Source organism: Somniosus microcephalus, chromosome 13 (genome assembly GCF_052327205.1).
Source record: "Somniosus microcephalus isolate GS21.2 chromosome 13, FLI_Smic_1.0, whole genome shotgun sequence".
NCBI lineage: Eukaryota > Metazoa > Chordata > Chondrichthyes > Squaliformes > Somniosidae > Somniosus > Somniosus microcephalus.
In genome coordinates, this window is record NC_140999.1 from 167,820,446 (window position 1) to 167,845,138 (window position 24,693).

Genomic DNA, 24,693 nt, shown 5'->3' on the forward strand with positions numbered 1-24,693 from the left:
TGCCTCTTTTCGACGCTCTTTCGTTGCTTTGAAATTATTGTTGCCGCAGGGTACGATCGGACTCGTCGCCACTGTAAAGTCTGTGGGTTGTGCAGTTAATTACGACACAGACTTCAGGAGTAACATACAACAGGACTTTACTATTCGAAGGTCAGGGCGAATCTGCCCTATAAATCATGCCACAGCACTTATATACCGGTGTGGTCACCGTCGGTATTACCGTATACAGAAGCCAAACAAGTAGTGCCACACCTAAAATAGTTCTCTTAAAGGTGAACGGTTACATACAATAGTCTCTTAAAGGTAGACGGTTACATACACTACAGTTAGCATGCAGGTACAGCAAGTAATCAAAAAGGTAAATGGAATGTTGGCCTTTATTTCAAGGGGGTTGGAGTATAAAAGCAGGGAAATCCTGCTACAAATGTACAGGGTATTGGTGAGACCACACCTTGAGTACTGCGTACAGTTTTGGTCTCCTTATTTAAGGAAGGATATACTTGCATTGGAGGCAGTTCAGAGACGATTCACTAGGTTAATTCCAGAGATGAGGGGGTTGACTTATGAGGAAAGGTTGAGCAGGTTGGGCCTATACTCATTGAAATTTAGAAGAATGAAAGGTGATCTTATTTAAACATATAAGATACTGAAGGGGGCTCGACAAGGTAGATGCAGAGAGGATGTTTTCCCTCGTGGGGAAATCTAGAACTTGGGGGCACAGTTTCAGAATAAAGGGTCGCCCTTTTAGATCTGAGATGAGGAGGAAGTTCTTCTCTCAGAGGGTCGTAAATCTGTGGAATTCTCTGCCCCAGAGAGCTGTGGAGGCTGGGTCATTAAACACATTTAAAGTGGAGATAGACAGATTTTTGCAAGGTAAGTGAGTGAAGGATTATGGGGAGCAGGCCGGGAAGTGGCTTTGAGCCCAAGATCAGCCATGTTCTTATTGAATGGTGGAGCAGGCTCAAGGGGCCAAATGGCCTATTCCTACTCCTATTTCTTATGTTCTTATGTTCCTTGTTCAGCCATATTGGGCCAGTAATTCCTGTCCCAACGCGTGAGTACGGATGGGGTACTCACGCGTGGGCCCGGAAGAATTGCCGGTTTTCAGCATGCACAGCGCATTCCTCTCCTCTGACCCGTTAAGAGGCGGAACGCATGCGAGGTTTCAGGTAGCGCGTGCGCGCTGAACTTCCTTTTTTTTTGAAGAGTTGCCCGTGGGGAAAAGACTCCGGTTTTTACGCGTGAAAAAAGCAGCCATAAGTACTTACTTTCAACAGGTAAGTGGTCTATTAAGTAAAATTAGAACATTTTTCCACAGGTTCATTATTTTTGAAGACTTTACAGTAAGGTAAGTGTATTTTTAGCCCCGATTTTTTATATAATAATTTTTTTCAAAATTTAAAATTATTGTTTAAAATAGTTTTTTACAGTTATTTATAGTTCATTTAAGTAGTGCGATGTTTTTTAAAATTTTCTTTCAAGTTTAAGTAGTGTTTTGGGGCCAGGAGTTTTCATGAGTTTGACAGTTCTTACTATCAAACTCATGAATGAACTTTTGCAACCTCCCATTGGTTGCCCAGTGTTCACGTGATCCCAGCCAGCTCATCGCACTAAGTACGCCGTTGGGTCACGCACACACAGCGCGGCAGAACCTGAAGCAGGCCAGTGACAGGAAATGCAATGCGGGCCAGGATTGAAATGTCAGCGCGCCGGGTAAGTGCACATCGGGGGCTTGCACGCGCGGCAAGCCCCCGAACCTAATATCCCACTTTGAGTAGAAAAGTAGGAAAAATTGCATCCATTTACGAGAAAGGTTCACAGCTTGGCACTACAGGTTGTCTATTTCCAATCATATAAAAGAATGTGGAAATAAAGTGAATGAGAAACTGTCTCAATTGAAACATTGTGCTAATAGGGTAAAATTAAGCTTCCTGCAAAGCTGATCAACTTATGCAACAATTTCAATCTTGTCTTAAAATCATAGAATGATACAGCACAGAAGGAGGCCATTCGGCCCATCGTGCCTGCGCCGGCTCTTTGGTAGAGTTATCCAATTAGTCCCACTCCCCTGCTCTTTCCCCATAGCCCTGTATTTTTTTCCCCTTCAAGTATTTATCCAATTCCCTTTTGAAAGTTACTATTGAATCTGCCTCCACCATCCTTTCAGGCAGCGCATTCCAGATCATAACTCGCTGTGTAAAAAAATGTTTCCTCATGTCACCTGTGCTTCTTTTGCCAATCACCTTAAATCTGTGTCCTCTGGTTACCGACCCTTCTGCCATTGGAAACAGTTTCTCCTTATTTACTCTATCAAAACCGTTCATGATTTTGAACACCTCTATCAAATCTCCTCTTAACCTTCTCTGCTTAAGGAGAACAACTCCAGTCTCTCCACATAACTGAAGTCCCTCATCCCTGGTATCATTCTAGAAATACAAAAGGTTGCTCCATTATCAACCTAAATTCCAACAGTGGTCTCCGCCTTTTTTAGTGCATTTGTTAAGGCACAGCCTTTCAACCCCAATGTGAATTTGTTATCATGATATATCTGATCAGCTGCTGAACTGGATGCACAAACATATCAGAAGAAACATGCACCATATCATTATCCTTTATGCCACTGTCTATACAGCAGTGAGCATGTGGGGTTCCCACTCAGTTTCTGCTCTTCATCAACTTTGGGGATATCAAAAGTGATATATGTTTTGTTTATGTTGTTGTTATTATGACAGAAACTTTCTTAGGTGGCTAACTCCCCAACTAAACAACAAGTAGTGGCTGAAACATTGCAGGCAGACATAAAGAGAATGGGAGAGTGGGTGGGAATATGGGGGTATATTTTCACTATATACTCCTAGATTCCTGATGAATGTTCCTGGCATGTGAAATTCTGAACCAGGAGCAACAGGAACAAAAATATGCACTGTGGAGTCATAATAATAGTGCTATTTCATATACTGCTTTTCCAATGTGTGGCTGTATTACACTGCAAATTTAGTGTTGGTGCAAAGCTTTACATCAACTTGTGTAGTGTAAATCTAGAGTGAAGGCCCAACCTGATTCCAGAGTAAAGAGCAGTGAGAGTATCTATCCTCCAGGGATTCTCACTCCATTTTGCTATGGTGTTAGGTTGACCTCTCACTCCAGGCATAGGCTGCATTCACACAATACTTGTAACATAGTTATCCTTGCCCCCATCCTATTTCTCATTTAGACATGCTGCCCCTCGACAAAAACACAATGTCAGGTTCCACATGTACGCTGATGACACCCAACTCTACCTCATCACCACCTCTCTCGACCCTTCTATTGTCTCTAAATTGCCAGACCGCTTGTCCGACATCCTGTACTGGATGAGCAGAAATTTCTTCCAACTAAATATTAGGAAGGCTGAAGCCATTGTCTTCAGACCTTGCCAGAAACTGTTCCCTAGCCGCTGACTCCATCCCTCTGCCTGGCAACTGTCTGAGGCTGCACCAGACCATTCACAACCTTGGTGTTGTATTTGACCCTGAGATGAGCTTCCGACTACATATCCGCGCCATCACCAAGACCACCTACAACCCTCCGAAATCTCTGCTCTCTTCCAATTCTGGTCCCTTGTACCTATTTTAATCGCTCCACCATTGGCAGCCGTGCTTTCAGCCTAGGTCTGGAATTCCCTCGCTAAACCTCTCCGCCTCTCTACCTCTTTCTCCTCCTTTAAGACACTTCTTAAAACCTACCTCTTTGACCAAGCTTTTGGCCATCTGTCCTAATATCTCCTTATGTGGCTCTTTGTCAAATCATTCTGTGAAGCACCTTGGGACGTTATACTAAATTAAAGGCACTTTATAAATGCAAGTTGTTGTTGTTGTTGTAGGTGCAAAATGAAACCACTACACACCAACGCTGCAGTTATAGTGTAAATGCAGACAGTGAAGCTTCCACCCTTGTAAACAGAAGCTTAAATGCAGAGCTGACCATCGACAATGGTTGCTGGAACATCATTAGGCTATGGAAGACTCTAAGCTTGTCAGGCAACATGCAGTAGGAGAATGACCAGCATTCAGCATTTCAGCAACTGGAGAGGTTAATTTTTTTGTGGAACATCTCTCTTTATTACTGTTGCATCCAATTACATCATTTTGTTATAATGTCCAATATACAGAAGATAAAAACCAGTAGGCATAAAGCTAGGTTTCAAATAGGTGTAATCTAAAAGACAATACTGTGTGATAACAATGTGCTTGGCTTGCACTGTACTGGGGAATTGGGAATAGATTGCTTGATTGAAATACTAGATCAATGTTCCCATTGTTTAATTCAGCCTATCCTCAATCTGCCAGCACAGTATAAGTGCATACATTAGGAATATGACAACATACCTAAATTTGGATAATTATCAGTCAGACCTTGACTGTTGCTTTGTTATTTTATAGCTTCAAGTATTTTGTGTGCTTCATCTGGCCAGCTGTACTGTTTGGAAGGCCTGTCTCCAGTTTAGAGATTGTTATATGATATGAGGTTATAGTTAATTTAGCACAGCCATTTGTGGATTTGCTAATTGTGCTGCACTGCAATGAAAAAATGGGCAATTGAGCAAACGGCAGTTTAATATAAGCAATTGCACATATGTTTTCTGACAAATTTCTGCCTTCTTTGATTGGGAAGGGAGAGTTAGTTCTAGAACGATGGGCAGATTGGTAGTTTGAGCTACGGTACAGAACTGTGCTTGGTGCAATCAAGTTGTTGCAGTTAACAACATTACTGATAAACTGAAGCTGAACTGACCATGTGGTTAATTAACAAAGGATTAAATTAATGCAATATGAAGACAACAAATGTGCAATAACGGTCAGAGTAAAGACACTAAACAAAGAGTTCATCATTATGGAATCAATTCCCAAAGCAGCCAAATTCTGATTTATACACAAAAATGTATTTACTTCCCTTTATTTGATTTTATATTGAGTCACAGAGCAAAAACATCATCCTAGTTCTGTTTCTTAGTTCTATTTCCTACTTTGAAATGAGACAGCCTGCAGAAAAAAAATATCTTTTGCTCTCAGACTCGGTACAGTCCATGGCCATGACCAATTGACTGAATGGGGATAGCCTATTCAATAATAACTTGAATTTATGCAGCAACTTTAACATTGTAAACATCCCAAAGTGCCTCACAGAGAAGAAACAGAAGCAGCAGCAGGAAAATTAGGAGAGGGGATCACAAACATGGTCAAAAAGATAGATTTTGAGGATGCTTTTAAAAGTAGAAGCAAAATAGCAAGGGAGAGGGGATTATGGAGGGAGTGCCAAAAGTAACTATGACCCTGAGCTTCCAGTCACTTGCCATATTAATTCTCCATCCCACTCCCGCTCTGGCCTCTCTGTCCTCGTCCTCTTACACTGTTCCAATGAAGCTCAATACAAGCTCAAGGAACAGCACCTCATCTTTCGATTAGTCACTTTACAACCTTCCGGCCTCAGTATTGATTTCAACAACTCCCATTTTCTCAGACAGCAGGTGCTGATAATGGTTCTGCTGTTGCCATTTACACCTCCCCTGGATCCAGCTTTTGTTTCTTTATCATTACCACCCCACTTCTGCCTTGCACCATCATCACTTTGGTTATTTAATCACTCCTGCCCTCCAACCTATCACAGACCTTCTGTTTTGCCCTTTCCTCTCCTCCCTTTTTCCCCTGGCTCTGTACTTGCTTAAATACTGTTACATCACTAATTTCTTCCAGTTCTGATGAAGGGTCATCAACCTGAAACGTTAACTTTGTTTCTCTCTCCACAGATGCTGCCTGACCTGCTGAGTATTTCCACCATTTTCTATTTTCATTTCAGATTTCCAGCATCCACAGTATTTTGCTTTTGTTTGTTCTAGGAAGTAGATCTGTTACATCGAGTTACATCAAGTCTACAGCACAGAAACAGGCCATTTGGCCCAACTGCTCTATGTCGGCGTTTATGCTCCACACAAGCCTCCTCCCACCCTCCTTCATTTAACCCTATCAGCATATTCTTCTATTCCTTTCTCCCTCATGTGCTTATCTAACTCCCCCTTAGATGCATCTATGTTACTCACCCTAGTACTCCTTGTGGTAGAGAGTTCCACATTCTAACCATTCTTTGGGTAAAGAACGTTCTCCTGAATTCCCTATTGGATTTATTAGTGATGACCTTATATTTATGACCTCTAGTTTTGGTCTCCCACACAAGTGGAAACATTGGCCCGAAGCTTCCGCTCGGTTGCGTTGGTTTTTTCAGCGCAACTTGCCCGAAATCGATCTTTTGCGCTAGTTTAAAAAACATCGCGTTATAAGCCAGATCCCCCCCACAAAACTGGCCACACCACCAAGGTGAATTAATCACCATTAGGAGTTTCCGCTAATTGCGCTCGCTTGCAAGCCTTTGAGGAGGCCCAAAAAATTATGCTGATACTTTTGGGCACAAGGATACTAATAGAAACGTTTTAAAAGCTTTTGAATATAATTTTTTTTTAATCTACCAGGAAACTGACTACTGTTTCCCAATGTATATTTTTCAAAAGTCATTTTCAATCATTTAAAATCAAATTGCTTACATGTGGTTATTGACACTGATTAAAAATGCTTATTTTTTGTGATTAAACCCATTTTCAGCTGTATTCATCAAACTGCACCAGGTTACCACTCATATATATCAAGGAATAATTTTTAAAGCAAAATTTGTTTTTTGTTAAATTATGTTTTAAAACATTGCCCAATTGCGCTGGTTCATGGCATTTTGCGTTTGCCGATATGCAAATGAGTTTGAGCGGAAACTCGAGGAAAAAAAAAACACTTTCAAAATGGCCACAATTTTGGCTGTAATTTGCACCCGTTTCGCCGATTGCGCCCAGAGTGGAAACTCTACCCCATGTTCTCCACATCTTAAAGACCTTTATCAGGAAACCCCTCAGTCTTCTCTTTTCTACAGAAAGGAGCCCCAGCCTGTTCAGTCTTTCCTGATAAGTTATAACCTCTCAGTTCTGGTATCATCCTTGTTAACATTTTCTGCACCTTCTACAATCCCTCTATATCTTTTTATAATATGGAGACCAGGACTGTGCACACTAGTCCAAGTGTGGTCTAACCAAGGTTCTGAACAAGTTTAACATAACTTCTCTGCTTTTCAATTCTATCCCTTGAGAAATGAACCCCAGTCCTTGGTTTGCTTTCTTTATGGTTTTATTAACCTGTGGCACTACTTTTAGTGATTTGTGTATCTGTACCTCTAGATCCCTTTGCTCCTCTACCCCATATAAGAACATAAGAAATAGGAGCAGGAGTAGGCCATTCTGCCCCTCGAGCCTGCCCCGCTATTCAATAAGATCATGGCTGATCTGATCTTGGCCTCAACGCCACTTTCCCGCCCGCTCCCCATAATCCTCCACTCCCCTGTAGCTCAAGTATATGTCTATCTCCGCCTTGAATATATTCAATGACTCCGCCTCCACAGCTCTCCACAGCAGTATGTGGCCTCCTTATTCTTCTGACAGAAATGCACTACCTCGCACTTATATTGAAATTAATTTGCCAATTACAAGTTTATTAATGACTTCTTGTATCTTGTCATATTCTTCATTTTTATTAACAACAACCCACCCACCCATCCCCCACTACCCAATTTGCTGGATGATCAATTGCACAGCAAAGATGTGGCTGGATTGTCAGCTGTTTGGAAAGTACATCAATACTTCTTTATTGCTGCTAATATTTTTGAGATAGCTGTGCGATGTAGGGCATATGATCATCTGAGGAACTATCAAAATACTCCACATTTGTAATAGTTTATGTTATGTGTTGTGTGTTCTCCTCCCATCTGTGGTGGCGCTGTCACAGGAGATAAATGGTTGGGTGTTCTCGGTTAAGTTTAGCTCTTTGTTCGGAACTTTCCATAACTTCCTTTCCTTCCAATAAAGCACTTCATGTTTGAATCTCTGGGTTCTGAGTCCTAAATTGTGTCTAGGTAGAAAGGTACCGACACAACAAGTGGCGACGAGGATCGGATGAATCTGTGTTGTGGGAACTTTCTTGTTTTCGACTACAAAGCACTCGGAACAGAGATTGCAGCATCACATTACGTTACGGGTGCAGTGAGTAAACAGAAATTTTAATTTGAAACGTGAGATGGCTACTATATTAGGAAACATCGGTGATTTTGATGAAAATGTGGAGCAATGGAGCGCATATACGGAACGTTTTGACTATTTTGTATTGACGAATGCAGTGGCAAATGAAAAGGTCGTGCCTACCTTTTTGAGTGTAATCGGGCCGAAGACATTCAATTTACTTCGCAGCCTCGTGCAGCCAGATAAGCCAGGAACTAAAACATATAAGCAACTAGTGGAAATTCTTGGAGCACATTTTTCACCAAAACCTCTGGTTATTGCTGAGAGATTTAGATTTCACAAACGGAATCAAGAGGAGGGGGAATCAGTGACGATGTTTATTGCTGCTTTAAAAAGGTTATCAGAACACTGCGAGTTCAAGGAGGTGCTGAAGGACACCATTAGAGACAGACTGGTGTGTGGTCTGCAAAATGCAGCCACACAGAAGCGCCTTCTTACTGAGGACAACCTTACTCTTGAAAAGGCCATTGAAGTTAGTGTCTCCATGGAGATGGCGGAAAAGGAGGCTCACCAGTTGAGTTCAACAGGGAGAGTGCACAAGGTGTCGTCTGAGCCTAAAGGTGCGCGGAACAGCACATGTTACCGTTGTGGGAAAACAGGCCATCACGCTAATGACTGCTGGTGTACAGAGCTGGAATGCCGAAATTGTGGCAAAAAGGGTCACATTGAACGCGCCTGTAGAGGTAAAAAAAGAAGACAGAGCTGGGAAGCATGGAAGCAAAATGTCTGTATTTGGATAAGAGAGGAAAAAGAGTGTTCATTCAGTGCAGTATGATGGAACAAGCAAAACAGAGGGGAGTGACACCTCTGAGGAGGAAGAGGTGCACATACTGACGGTTGCAGGTGATTCAAATGGCTACTGGGTGTCACCACTGGTGGAGGGACAATCAGTGCGGATGGAGGTGGACACAGGCGCGGCTGTGTCCCTTGTTTCAGGCACTGTCTACAACAAAATGCTAAAGCATCTTACCCTTCAGCCAACAAACATTGTGCTAAAGACGTATACCGGCGAACCTGTGGCCATGAGAGGCGTCATTGAGGTGACAGTAAAATTGAACGGACAGACTGCAAAACTGCCACTATATGTGGTAAAGGGAAATTACCCATCGCTACTGGGACATGCGTGGCTAGAGAAAATCATGCTGGTCTGGCCTGCAGTCCGCATGATGTCAAAAGGGGAGTCAGGTCTGACTGCAGTGTTAAACAAACATGCAGAACTCTTCAATGGGGAACTTGGGAGCATGAAAAAGATCAGCGTGAGACTAGACATTAAACCTGACAGCAAGCCGAAGTTTCACAAAGCCCGACCTGTACCCTATGCAATTAGGCCAAAAGTTGAGGCTAACTTGGAGGCCTTAGTCGAGAATGGAGTCCTGGAGCCTGTGAGCGTGAGCAAATGGGCCACACCCATTGTTCCTGTCCTGAAAAAGGATGGATCTGTTCAAATCTGCCAGGATTTTAAAGTGACTATTAACCCGGTGCTGACTGCGGAACAGTACCCTCTTCCCCTCATTGATGATCTTTTTACGGGCCTGGCCGGAGGGCAAAAGTTCAGCAAAATAGACTTATGCCAGGCTTATCTACAAATGCATGTCGATGACAAATCAAAGGAGCTGCTGACAATTGTGACACACAAGGGGCTATACAGGTACTGCCGCCTTCCGTTTGGAATTACATCGGCCCCTGCTCTATTCCAAAGGGCAATGGGTCAGATTTTGAGTGGACTGCCAGGAGTCCAGTGCTACCTGGGCGACATCCTTGTCACTGGGACAAATGAGGAGGATCATCTTCTGAATTTGGATGCGACACTACAACGACTGAAAGAGTACGGACTCAGAGTTCGTAAAGACAAATGTGAATTCTTTCAGTCTTCAGTTGAGTACCTGGGGCGTGTGATTGATGCTACTGGCCTGCATAAGGCGCTGTCAAAGGTCAAGGCGATCGTGGAGGCCGCAGCACCCCAGAATGTGAGCCAGTTACGTTCATTTCTGGGGCTACTTAACTACTATGGGAAGTTTATTCCAGACTTAGCAACATTGCTGAAGCCGTTACATCAGTTGCTATGTCAAGGCAAAACATGGAAATGGACTGAACTGTGCAACGAAGCTTTCGCCCAAGCAAAGAAAGCATTGCTGAAATCAAAGGTCCTGACACACTTCGACCCAAAGCTACCCGTGCAGCTAGCATGTGATGCATCACCATATGGTGTGGGAGCAGTCGTATCCCACATCATGCCTTTGGGTGAAGAGAAACCTATCGCCTTCGCATCACGCACCTTGAACAAGGCCGAGAGTAACTGCGCAGATCGAGCGCGAGGCCTTGGGAATCGTTTTTGGAATTCGAAAATTTCATCAGTACCTGTTTGGGAGAAGGTTCACACTCCTGATGGACCACTGTCCATTGACTTCAATCTTCGGGCCCCACACCGGAATTCCGTCTCTCGCTGCAAGCAGGATGCAAAGGTGGGCTTTACTGTTGTCAGGACACACATACGACATCAAATATCGCAAATCAGACTTGCACGGCAACGCAGACGGTCTCTCGAGGCTACCCTTGCCTGTTACTCCCCCAGAGCCTCATCAAATAGACATCTTCTACTTTAGACAAGTGGAGGGAGCACCTGTCACTGCAGTTCAGGTGCGAAGGTACACCCGCAACGATCCAGTCCTGTCTGAGGTAATGGACGATGTCATTCGAGGGAGAGCTATAGGAGATTCTCCTAGTTTGAAACCTTACGTTTCATAAAGAAATGAGCTCTCCATCCAGGCAGGTTGTCTTCTTTGGGGACGCCGTGTCATCATTCCGCCACCTCTGAGGGAACCTATACTGCAACAACTTCATACAGGCCACAGTGGGATGGTTCGGATGAAGGAAATGGCAAGAAGCTACTTCTGGTGGCCAGGTCTCGATGGGAATATTGAGGAGAAAGCCAGAACATGTTCCCCATGTCAAAGGGTCCGGAATGTTCCACAGCTGGCAACCCTACACCCCTGGGATTGGCCTGCAGAAGTGTGGCAGTGAGTACATGTGGACTTCGCCGGTCCTTTCGAAGAGAAGATGTTTATGGTGGTTGTGGACGCTCGTAGTAAGTGGCCGGAGGTCGCTGTGATGAGGTCTACCACGGCAGAGAAAACAATTGAGAAACTTGGTGAGTAGTTCAGCCGTTATGGCTCACCAGAACAACTCGTGACAACGGTCCACAATTTGTATCACATGAGTTTGCAACCTTCCTGCATGTGAATGGTGTCCAACATATCAGGTCTGCGCCCTATCATCCCTCTACTAACGGCCAGGCAGAAAGGTTCGTGCAAACTTTGAAGCACGCCTTGAAGGCATCGCAAGGTCAGGGCTCAATCCACCAACGTCTGAACAGCTTCCTGTTGTCCTACAGGAACGAGCCGCATGCCACAACCAAAACTTCCCCCGCTTCGCTCATGATGAAGAGGCAGTTGCGGACAAGTTTTGACTTACTCAAACCTCCAAGGGCAGAGCAGTTTGTCCATCATCAACAACAAGCTCAAGTTGAAAAGAGAGAGAAAAGAGCCAAGGAGAGACGGTTTCACCCTGAAGAGCACGTCCTAGCTCGAAACTACAACATTGGACCGAAATGGGTTCCTGCTACGGTGATCGCGCAGACGGGCCCTGTGTCTTACACGGTTGAGACTGCTGAGGACGTCGTCTGGAGAAGACACACAGATCAGCTGTTGCTAGGAGCAGAGACAGCCACAGAGGCTCCAACGGCTGGTTGGCCTGAACTGTTTCCGGATGATACCGCAAACCAGCATCCTTTGCCACAGTGCTCTTCTCCAACACAGGAAGTCAAAGAGACTGTTCCACCTGTGCAAACACCTGACTTTCGACTGACACAGGCACCTTCTCCATCTAGGCCTGTGTCAATGCCTACTGCTGTGGAAGCCAGCGATGACCGCCGGTATCCTGTCAGAGAGCGGCGGCCTCCAAGACGCTTGGATCTGTAGGCTTAGTGACTTACCCACAAGACTGGGGCAGAATAAACCCCAGGGTAAAGTCAGGGTTTGAGGCAGTCTACCTCTACCCTAGGTTAGTTGAGTGCATTGGAAATAACTTACCTGTTGAGGAATAATGTGGACCTTCCATTTAAGAGGGGAGGAAATGTTATGTATTGTGTGTTCTCCTCCCACCTGTGGTGGCGCTGTCACAGGAGATAAATGGTTGGGTGTTCTCGGTTAAGTTTAGCTCTCTTTGTTCGGAACTTTCCAGAACTTCCTTTCCTTCCAATAAAGCACTTCGTGTTTGAATCTCTGGGCTCTGAGTCCTAAATTGTGTCTAGGTAGAAAGGTACCGACACAACAGTTTAAAATTAATTTTACCCTTAATATACAGTGCTGCCCGTGATGTGGTGTGCCACCTCCCTCCACATAGTCCGACAGACTTGTAGCGAGGGCCTCCTGCCAGTTGGTTGGTGCAGGACCGCCCACCTTCTCTCCACCGCTAAAACCAATGCCTCCAAAGCTTCATTGGCAAACCTCCAGGCTCACTCCCTGAGGCAGCGATCTGCCATCAGGACTTGTAAATAAGTGCAGTGAAGGTTCACCAGACTGATTCCTGGGATGGCAGGACTGTCATATGAGAAGAGATTGGGTCGACTAGGCCTGTATTCACTAGAGTTTAGAAGAGTTAGGGTTAGGGTTAGGTTTGGCACTTAATGGTGCTTCACATGCAAATGACAAGCAGAACCAGTTGCGGTGTGTGTGTGTGATAATATGATTGGCAGTAGGGATGTAATGAACAGCTGTGACTGACAGTTTGAAAGCATGTTGTTAAATTAAAGGTATAAAATATAATTGAAGCCAGAAATAGTTATCACAGCTCTTCAGCAGCAAGTTAATTTGAAAGTTTAATTGTAACATTTTTATGGTACATGAATTACAGCATAGCTTTTTTTACATTTATAAATACTGTTCAAGTATTTGTTCATCAAATGCACAAATTTGTAATTAATAAATATTTACAATTAAGCATCTAATTTTTAAATTGATCAACAGTATAAAACAAACCTTTGGATTGATACTCAAATGTATGTGTTTCCAAATTATTAGATATTCTAAGCTACATGGGTCAACACTCACCCAGTAGCTCTGCATTTGTAATCGAGACTCATAGGCCTAGAAATTCAGTATCGCCACATTTGGGGCGCTATAGTCGAGCGTGCGCAAAATTTAGCGCCCGGCGCAAATTATCGCCACCTTCAGCGAAATTGAGTTGCTTCGCCCCAAGAGGTTGTTGGTGCGCTAAATCAGGCACTGCACGACTATCCTAAGGCGCTAAGCCGGAGAGGCGAGGCGCTACCACCGAGGGCGGGCGCAGCGCAGGTGCGGTGAGTTGCTGATTGCAGGCAGACACGCTGGCGCCGGTCACCTCTTAAAGGGGGAAGATCGATTTGGCTTGCAGCCACGCCCTGCTCATTGGAGCCCTGATTCTCGGCCTGGACAGAACTGCTGCGACATTGTAACGCCTACGACCATGGAGCGGGCCAGGGAGCGAGCGCAGCGGTTCAGTGAGGGGGCCCTGAAGGTTCTGGTTGGCGCAGTGGAGCGCAGGCGACCTATCCTCTTTCCGGACAGTGGCAGGAGGCCGCTGCCCAACGAATATCGAAAAGCTTGGAGGGAGGTGGCACACAGAGTGACCTCCAGCAGCATAGTACCTAGGACCCCGACGCAATGCAGGAAGAAGTTCAACGACCTCACTCGGGTTGTCAGGGTGAGTACCCTTTCCAGTATCCTCTTCATCCCTGCATGTGCACCTCACTTTATAGCCAAAGGGTCCTGAAAGCCCCAATGCCCAGCCCTCATCCAACACCTATGGGCCTCTCATGAAACTCACATGCACATTCAGCACTTTACACACTAAGGGCTATTCGACCATGGGAGGCAGTGCAGCCAAGATCAGGGCTTCATACTGTAAGGGCTATTCCACCATGGGAGGCAGTGCAGCCAAGATCAGGGCTTCATACTGTAAGGGCTATTCCACCATGGGAGGCAGTGCAGCCAAGATCAGGGCTTCACACTGTAAGGGCTATTCCACCATGGGAGGCAGTGCAGCCAAGATCAGGGCTTCACACTGTACTGAGAGCCCGTCCTTTCTCTTGCGGGGCAAGCTGGCGCACAATAGGAGGCAGCAGCAATGGACTGGGGGAGGCCGTCCTGAACTTAAAGACCTCAGCGATCTGGAGCAGCGAGTGGAACGGATTATGGTAGGCTGGATCATTGGCCCCGTCGCCACTGGAGATGCCGACCCCGTTCTGGACAGCAATGGTAAGGTCATCACCTTTTTGACCTCTCTCTTTCCATTTGTGCCTCACACCAGCATCCTTTGCCACTATCGAACCAATGCAGTGCATTGCAGCACTCATGCCTCCCTCGCTGCTGTCCTGTCCTCACGCTAAAGCAACTCTTGTACCTCCCTGCTTTCAGATGCTGATTCGCCAGCTGAGGAGGTGGGCCCTCAAGCTGCCACTGTGAGTGATTTGGAAGGCGAGGAGGAGGAAGAGGAAGCCGGACCATCAGTGTCACCCTCAGCCGAGGCAGCCCATGGCCATAATGGGGACACGTCTTCCCTGGAGGGGAGCAGGGGGGAAGGGTCTGAGGAGGGTGAAGCTCCGGGGCCCAGCAGGCTGCAGCAACGTGGGGGGGGTAGGGAATCGCGGTGGCCTTCTCCCCGGAGGGAGAGTGTGGCCTCCAGTCCTGCTACAGTGAGCACAGAGGAGGTGCGGCTCCTCGCTGAAATGGGCGCCCAGGCGGAGCACAGGCACACTGAGCTCATGGCTGCAGTGGCAAGGATGCCTGACTCCATAGAGTCACTGGCAAGGAGTGTACAGGAATTCGGCGCAGCACAGGCAAGGAGTCTGCAGGACTTCGGTGCAGCACAGGCAAGGAGTCTGCAGGACTTCGGTGCAGCACAGGCAAGGAGTCTGCAGGACTTCGGTGCAGCACAGGCGGCTTCCATGCAAGTGCTTAGTTGTGCCATGCAGTCACTGGCTGGTCTGATGCAGACAAAGATCAGGGCCACACGAGCACTAACTGCTGCCACCCTTGCTGGATCGGGCAGGATTCGCCGGGGCCCTCGCCGCACCGCAGCAGGCCAGCAGTCTGTGCTTCAGCAGATTGCTGCGCATGCTTCAGTGCTGCCCCTTGCGAGTGCCAGTGCGTCGTCCGACCAGGGAGTGCCTGTGCTCTGTCAGGTTGGCAGCATTCCTGCTGCCAACACTGTCACTCCTCCACTGCAGATGCCACCACCCGTAGGACAGACTGCTGCCACCCATGCAGAGTTGGAGCAGTCAGCAGCCGGGTGCTCCAGGCCCAGAGCTGGTCCAGGCCGTCCCCCAAGGGCATCTGCTGACTCACTATCTGACACTCAGCAGCCTTCCCCCAGCCTTGCTGCAGCCACTGGGGTCCCATTGCGGAGGAGCTGCAGGGTGGGAAGGGGCCAATCTCGCAAGCGAGGCAGATCACCCTCGCAGGCCAAAAAGTAGGAGGTGTGACAAAATGCTGTGTTTTTTTAGTGAAGGCCGAGGATCAGGGTCATTTTTGGTTACATTTTTTGTTCATTGTCTCCAGGTTGTGAGAGCCAGTTATGTGTCTGACTGCTTTTTTGGGGGTTTCTCTGTATTTGTTTGTCATGTGGGAAGGGCACAGAGTTTGTTAAACAAATAATTGTCTTTATTCAGATTGTGCATGTTTGCTCTTTGAATTATTTGTTGCCTTGACTGGCTCAGGGTTTGCGGCCCGGTTCCATTCTTGTTCTCTCAATGGCACAAGCCATTCACTCAGAGGGGGCCTAGAACTGACTTGCAATAAGCCGCTGACGGACGGCCCTTGCACTTTGTGCCTCCCTCCCGTCTTGGTGCTCCTCCTCCTCTGGTGGTCCTCCAATGTCTGCTGGCAGTGGCTGAGTACTGAGGATAGCCAGGTTGTGCAGCATGCAGCACACTACAACGAAATGGGAGACTCGCTCAGGCGAGTACTGAAGGGCTCCCCCGGAATGGTCCAGACAGCGGAACCGTTGCTTTAGCATGCCGATTGTGTGCTCAATGATGTTCCTGGTCGCTTGATGGCTGTCATTATATCGTTCTTCAGCAGGGGTGCTGGGCGCACGGAGTGGGGTCATCAGCCAGGTGCACAAAGGATAGCCCTTGACCTCGAGAAGCCAACCTCCTGGGTGAGCCGGGGCTTCGAAAAGGTCTGCCACAGAAGTCTGGCGCAGGATGAAGGCGCCGTGGCTGCTGCCTGGAAAGCGGGCATTGACAGCTAGTATCAGCTGTCTGTGGTCACACACCAACTGCATGTTCAACGAATGGAACCCCTTCCGGTTGCGGTAATCCTCGGCATTCTCTAGAGGCGCCCGCAAAGCCACATGCGTGCAGTCAATGGCACCCTGGACCATGGGGAAGCCCGCTATTCTTGCAAATCCCATTGCGCGCTCTTGCTGTTTGTCCAGGGTCATGGGAAAGGAAATGTACTGACGTCTCCTTTTGAAGAGGGCATTCATGACTTGGCGGATGCAGCAATGCACCGCGAACTGGGAGACATTGGCAATGTCCCCAGTAGCGGCTTGGAAGGAGCCGGTGGCATAGAAGTTGAGAGCCACTGTCACCTTCACTGCCACCGACAGAGACGTCCTGCTCCTCAGCTGAGGCTGCAGATCTGTCTGAAGCAGGTGGCAGAGCTTAGTTACCACCTCCCTTCTGAATTGAAGCCTCCGAATACACTGCTCCTCAGACATGTTGAGGTATGAGAACTGCTGGCGGTATACCCTGGGAAGGTAAGGCCTCCTGTGCCGACGCCTTTTGGCCCTCCTCCGTCTGGCCATGATTGGCACTCTCTCTCGGCGTCTCTGAGTCCTCTCAATGCAATGGAGAAACCCAATGTTTCCACCCATTGCAGCCCCCATAATATGTGGCCACTCAAGGCAATGGCACTGAAAAATCAATCCACCTGTAAAGTTCTGGGCTGAAGCCAGAAGTACCTGTGCGAGCGCTGACTCAATGCAGAAAGCTCTCTCCCTTTGTCTCTCTGCAAATCTCTCTCTCTCTCACACAGAAGGAGTGGTCCAAAAATGGCTACCACTAAGAAGCCAGGAAGAGCCCCCTTTAAATAGCGCCCCCCCAGCCCCACAGCGACTGGGAACCGTTCCACTCAACCAGTCACTGGGAGCGCCAGGCGGAAAGAAGGGAGGCGCCACTGAAATTCCGATTCGGGGCGCACCAAGGGCGTTGCACCATGAAATGACGTAAGGATCTGCGCGCGCAGCTGAGCGGGCATTGCAGTTTTGCGCCACCGCTAAATGTCCGCTCAATTTCGCGAGAGGCGCCAGATGGCATGCATCCCAGGGTCTTAAAAGAAGTGGCTGCAGAGATAGTGGTTGTAATATACCAAAATTCCCTGGACTCTGGAGAGGTCCCAGTGGATTGGAAAACCGCAAATGTAACACCACTATTTAAGAAAGGAGGGAGACAGAAAGCAGGAAACTATAGACCAGTTAGCCTAACATCTGTCATTGGGAAAATGCTGGAGTCCTTCATTAAGGAAGCAGTAGCAGGGCATTTGGAAAAACATAATGCAGTCAAGCAGAGTCAGCATGGGTTTATGAAAGGGAAATCATGTTTAACAAACTTGCTGGAGTTCTTTGAGGATGTAACGAGCAGGGTGGACAAAGGTGAGCCAGTGGATGTGGTGTATTTGGATTTCCAGAAGGCATTCGATAAGGTGCCACATGAAAGGTTACTGCATAAGATAAGATCTCACGGAGTTGGGGGTAATATAGCAGCATGGATAGGGGATTGGCTAACTAACAGATAGCAGAGAGTCGGGATAAATGGGCCATTTTCCGGTTGGCAAACGGTAACTAGTGGGATGCCACAGTGATCGGTGCTGGGGCCTCAACTATTTACAATCTGCATTAATGACTTGAATGAAGGGACCGAGTGTATTGTAGCCAAGTTTGTGGATGATACAAAGATTGGTGGGAAAGCAGGTTGTGCAGAGGACTCAAAGAACCTGCAAAAGGATATAGACAGGCTAAGTGGTTGGCCAAAAATTTGGCAGATGGAGTATAATGTGGGAAAGTGTGAGGTTAAAAAAGCAAATTATTTTTTAAATTACAAAATGCTACAGTTCAGAGAGACCTGGGGGTCCTTATGCATGAAACACAAAAAGTTAGCGTGCAGGTACAGCAAGTAATCAAAAAGGCAAATGGAATGTTGGCCTTTATTTCAAGGGGGTTGGAGTATAAAAGCAGGGAAGTCCTGCTACAACTGTACAGGGTATTGGTGAGACCACACCTTGAGTACTGCGTACAGTTTTGGTCTCCTTTTTTAAGGAAGGATATACTTGCATTGGAAGCAGTTCAGAGACGATTCACTAGGTTAATTCCAGAGATGAGGGGGTTGACTTCTGAGGAAAGGTTGAGCAGGCTGGGCCTATACTCATTGGAATTTAGAAGAATGAGGTGTGATCTTATTGAAACATACTGAGGGGGCACGACAAGGTAGATGCAGAGAGAATGTTTCCCCTCGTGGGGAAATCTAGAATGCGGGGGCACAGTTTCAGAATAAAGGGTCGCCCTTTTAGAACTGAGATGAGGAGGAATTTCTTCTCTCAGAGGGTCGTAAATCTGTGGAATTCTCTGCCCCAGAGAGCTGTGGAGGCTGGGTCATTAAATGTATTTAAGGTGGAGATAGACACATTTTTGCAAGATAAGGGAGTGAAGGGTTATGGGGAGCGGGCAGGGAAGTGGATTTGAGCCCAAGATCAGCCATGATCTTATTGAATGGCGGAGCAGGCTCGACTGGCCAAGTGGCCTATTCCTGCTCCTATTTCTTATGTTCTTATTGCAGCCATAATTTCTTGTCTACACGAATGAAATTCAGCGAAGTGTTAGATTAATAGAAAGAAAAACTTGAGTATGAATTTCAGGAAATTCTGATGTAGTCAAAATAGAACTCTTTCAAGGTGCATCATTACCCTTGAAAAGTAGTTATTTGCCAATATATTGTAACTGTGCTACAAGTAAACATAGTGTAATGAAATCTGTTTGTCTTGCCTGTATTTGTTCTTGCCTGTATTCGTTTTGCACTCATGTATATTACCCTCCCCCACACGGTGTATAGTTTCACTTCCTCTTTCCTGACTCATTCCTGCGAGCCAGTCAGTGTGTCGAGATGTTAGCTCTGATCTTAGTGATTAAAAGCCAACTTGTTAAAGTTTATAACTTCTAGTTTTGTGGTTATTGAAGGCACATCACATAGTTTACGTTGCAATGACATAGTTCTTGGCCAAAGTCATCATGGTATCATGAAAAGTCATCATAATCCATCTGGCACGTAGACTCTCCTGTTCAACCTCGCTCCCCAAAACAACAGTGCTCACTCCTTGGAATCTTTTATCACTGATATTGGCCCGTAATTTCCAATGCCTACGGGTGTGTACGAGCCGTGTACACACCCGTAGGGACATCGGAAGTGCCAGTTTCAGGCAAGCAAAGCGCATGCGCTGAAAACCGGCATTTCCGATCTATCAAGAATCCTCTTGGAGAAGGGCCTCTGCGGGTGGAGTGTTCCGCTTTCTGCAGAACCGCTGCCCGCTGAAATCCCTTAAAATTCTTACGTCTGGTAAAAGCAAGCGTAATGCCTGCTTTTACCAGCATAATAGTTTAAAAAAGTAAAAAAATAATTTTTTTCACTCATTTATAATGTAAAAATACTTTTAAAAAAGGTAAGTTTATTTTTAGCCCTGTAAAAAACGAATTCTTTAATTTAATGTAATTTTAATTTATTTAAAGAACGTGATAAAAAATGTAGTTAATGTTTTAGTGTCTTTTTTCAGTGATCCCAATTCATACTTTAGACAGGTCTATCTGTCAAAAGTATGAAGGGGGATTCCATTCTCTCATTGGCTCGCCTGGCCCATGTGATCCCAGGGACGCTTGCGAACCACCTGCGCCTCTCCTGGTGTGCATGCGCAGAGGCCCAGGATTGGGAGGGTCCGGACCTCGGGAGCTCTCAGGTAAGGGCATAGGTTTTTTCCCGATAGGAGGCATCTGCACGCAGGAAGCCTCCGATCGGAAAATATGGGCCATTGACCTTATCTCTGCACCATGGAGGTAACAGACAAGCAGATTGACAATGGCAATTTTATAACACAGTTTGTCAAGATTAAATAGAATATTACAAGATCATAAATTTCACATTGGGCCACACTATAGTACAGCCTGGCACGGCATTTGTTTGTTATGAAATAAGGATAACATACATGCTGCCAACATTTTGTTTCTAACAAGGCTCATCCATATAAATATATGAAGTAGAGGATTACAAATAATTCATGTGGTATTAATAATTGGATGTGATTTGCATCATGTGTAAAACATGTTAAAATTTGTATGCTTGCAAGCAGAACAGGGAAAGTTCCTGTTTGATGATCGGGATCACATAGGAATAGTTTCATCAGAATTGAAGCATTTCAGATCAGAGTATTTGTAAGCAATGAACACTCACAGGAATACACACATAAAGCAACTGGCGAAGCAGATGCAGTAAGTTACTAGAATCGGCCAAAGTAACGTGATATATTGAGTCTATGCTTCAGTGAACATACTTGGAGCTGTGACATATTTTATTTCAAATCTAGACATACCGGGCTAAAAATTTGTTTGCCCCTGAAAATGGAAGTGGGGATCGCGATGCACAATCACCCCCCGCACCCGTTCAAGGTGATGCAGGCAGCATGATTAACATGATTGTGACGTTCAGCCCAGCGCTGTATATGCTGTTGTGTGGCTGAACACTCAGCGGGGGCCCCAAGTTCGTGTGAGGCTAGCACCAATTAAAGCTAGCCTGCACTTCTGAAAGGCAGTCTGGACGTCTTAAAGATGAGGTGCATTCTGCATGCAGCAGGTCATTCAACTGGCTGGGGAAGAGAGTGAGAGCAGCAAAAAAAAACAACGATGCCACAACAGGGGAGAACGCGTGCTCCAAGGTTCTCCGATGCAGCACTGGAGGCCTTGGTGCAGGAGGTGGACATGAGGAGAGAGGTCCTGTTTCCACAGAGGGCCAGGAGGTCCTCTAGGCAAATGCGTAAAAGGCAATGGGAGCAGATAGCCGTCGTGGTCATTGCCAGCAATGTAGCCCCAAGGAGCTGGACAGAGTGCAGGAAGAAGTATAATGACCTCACACGAGTGGTCAAGGTCAGTGAATTAATTTTCAAATGCCATATCCCACCATCTACACCACTAGCCTCACACACTGCTCAATGCACCATACCCCCATCACTCACCTACCAACAATCTCTACCAAACATGACTCATACCTCACATTGATAGCTTCACCTCACCCTTACACACTTACCACTGCTGCAAGCCTCACACCCACATTGCAAGCTTGCACACATTGTTAGCTATTCAACCATGACAGGCATATCACCCAAACACATTGCACCACACTCACTGACATACTTTCCCTTTCTCTTGCAGGACGAGGTGGCCAGCAGTACCTAACCGGCGGGGGAGAGGCACACCTGCAAATCTGACCCCAATGGAGGAGATGGTGCTGGCCATTCTTGGGAGGGCCATCGCTGAGCCCGTGGCCAGTGACAGGGCTGAAATAACACAAGATGCCAGTATCCTCATACGTAATCCTCCTTCTCATATCCCACTTCCCCTTTATTCCACAATCTCTTCCGATTTACAAGCCGCACATGGTGTTAGCATGCACCTCTTGCTTTCCCCCCTCCCCTCACCACAACCTTACCCTTGTGCCTTTCTCATTTCAGATAGCCAAGAACTGCCACCAGGCCAGGCACTGGTGGAGCAGCACGAAATAGAAGAGCACCAAGACACTGATGAAGAGACAGCACCGTCACTCGATTTCACACTCGCAGCCACCAGCTTAGATACTGACACTCTGCGTAGTTTAGAGGACAGAGTTGCATGTGATGTGTGGCCTGCAGCCAAGGCGGGGGGGGGAAAAGGGTAGTGCAGGTGCCAGCTGCCCCGGAAGGCGAGGTTGCACACGAGTTGTGCTGCAGAGGACTCAGATGAGGATTTCGATGGGGCGGCCTACAAAAAAAGGCTGATGGTTTGCACAATGAAATGCTTGGTGTATTGGCAGGCCCGCCAGAAAGCCTGAGTGCAATGTCAAGGAGCATGGAGGAGTTGGGCACCAACCTTGCGCAGGGCTTTGAGCAGAGCTTGGAGCCCATGATTTCCAGCATAGAAGTGATAGGCAACTCCATTAGCGCACTTGTGGACCCAACCATGAAGCAGCATCTGATGGCCGATGTCTCAGCTTCCATTGCAGCACAAGCAGAAGCCACCCAATGTCTGAGTGCTGCAGTGGAAGCTCAGACTTCTGTCATTCCAGCTCAGACTGCTCTCATGCAGGCTCAGCTTGCTGTCACATAAGCTCAGACTACTGCCATCATGGCTGCATTTAGCAGTGTAGAAAGGAGCTTGCAGGTTGTCACAGCCATCCAGCAATCTGTCCTCCAACAGATTACTAGGAATGCGGAGGTGCCATCTTGAAGGAGTGGCAGGGGCTCCATGGAATGTGATGCTGTTGTCCTCTCAAGATGACAGCATTCATCCTCCCACCACTGCCACTCCACCGGTGTCCTTGTTGTTGCCTGTCAGCCAGCCAGCCCAGACTGCTGCCACCCATGCTGAGGTGGTTCAGTCTAAAGCTGGACCTTCTAGGCCCAGAGCTACTCGAGGCCGTCCTGCAAGGCATTTTGCGGTCTCCCCCACTGACAGTCAGCAGCCTTCCACCAGCCATGCTGCAACCATTGGAGTAACACTTCATAGAAGCACTAGGACAGATAAAGGCACATAGAAGATAGGCACTAAGGGAATGCACAAGGGTGATTAGTTGACTTTGTTATGTAATATTGAATGGATTGATGAATAAAGTTGGTGTTCTGGACTTATGGACATTCTACATGCAGATAGCACCCTCTGGTGGTGGTTATTGTGTTAGCAGTGTTTGTATGTAGCAGAGGTCCTTTGACCTTTCTACCTTTCTTCCTGTTTAACCCAGGAAGTAGAATTCCAGAAAGAACCTAGCAGAGCAATGGAGAATCTGCCATGAGGGATTCTCAATCCAATGTAATCTGATCTCATATGCTAGGCCAGGCGCAATATCTGTGAGTATCTTTGTCTGTTAGCATGATAGTAACTTTGTCAGCGTAGTATTTTGATAACACTGTTTATAAAAGGTTAATATTTGATATTTACAGAAGTACAGTCCAAATGTTAGTTAGTTATACAATTAGTCTATTCTACTGTTGTAAATATGTTTATATCTTATGTAATATCGAATGTATAGTACTCAGTTTATGTACAAAACATACTTTGTCTTTGTTTACAGTTTCACAAATTTGTTCAAGTAAAGCTTCAAAACAGCGAAACGGCTTCACGAGGAATTATTTGAATGAGTGTTTAACTTGCTGGATAACTAGATAGGAGCATGTCTAGCGAGGCCAGTACAGTGAAAAGATAGCAATACGGCCAGCTGTGAAGAGCGGAGCAGGAGGAACCCAGTGTAAGCCTTAACCTCGTAGAGCACACCTACCTCACATCAACATGTCAGAAGATAATAACGAAAATGCTTTGCAGCGAGCAGAAGACCTTAAACGGGCAGACGAAACTGTAGAAGGTGAGAATCAGTCTGTAAGCTCCGCTTACGTCAGATCGCAAGCTGGTTCACGGTCATCAGGTGGTTCTGGAGTAAGCGTGGCCATCGCCAGAGCACGGGCTAAGCTAGTAGCAGCTCAAGCCAGAGCTGCGCATGCAAAGAGTGAAATAGAAATAAAAGTAAGACAGGCCCGTCTCCAAGCTGAACCCCAAGCCGAACAGGCCCGACTCCAAGCTGAACAGGCCCGATTCCAAGCTGAACAGGCTCGTCACCAAGTTGAACGCCAAGCTGAACAGGCCCGATTCCAAGCTGAACAGGCCGTATTCCAAGCCGAACAGGCCCGTCACCAAGATGAACGCCAAGCTGAACAGGCCTGTCTCCAAGCTACATTAGAAGCTCTGCAGCAACAAAAAGAGATAGATGCTGCATTAGCTGAGACACAAGTATTCGAGGCAATTTTGGAGGGAGCTGATCCCGAGACAGCTTACAAACCTTTAATTCCTGTTTCGTGGCAGAGTCCACGACAGCGCACCATAGATTACGTGAGCGACCATGCCGACATACAGTTTACAAGAGAAAGGGATGAAGGCCCGCACATCCCTGCAGATGCAAGCACTTCATATAACATGCCACAAGTTACCAACCAAGGTCAAAGTAGACAACGTGCCTCAAGCCGCAGAGTCTCCCCCAGCAGGACAGAAGACACGGTGCAAAGGAATAGAACGCTGAATAGAGAAAGTCAGCAGCAAACCCCCTTTCGTTTCCTTGAGACCCCCAGAATCAGAGCCCCTAGTCAAGGCAACCCTGGCACAGGTCCCAGTACCTACGACCTTGCCAAATACCTAGCACGCACCCAACTGGTGACTACAGGGTTAACCAAGTTTGA

The 24,693-nt window shown here is 46.7% G+C and overlaps 1 protein-coding gene across 8 annotated transcripts in view; it reads right to left on the reverse strand.

Annotated features, from left to right (window-relative positions):
• The window catches only part of ptprt (protein tyrosine phosphatase receptor type T), a 1,756,894-nt gene that overhangs the window by 699,555 nt on the left and 1,032,646 nt on the right, over positions 1-24,693 (reverse strand). The window lies entirely within an intron of this gene.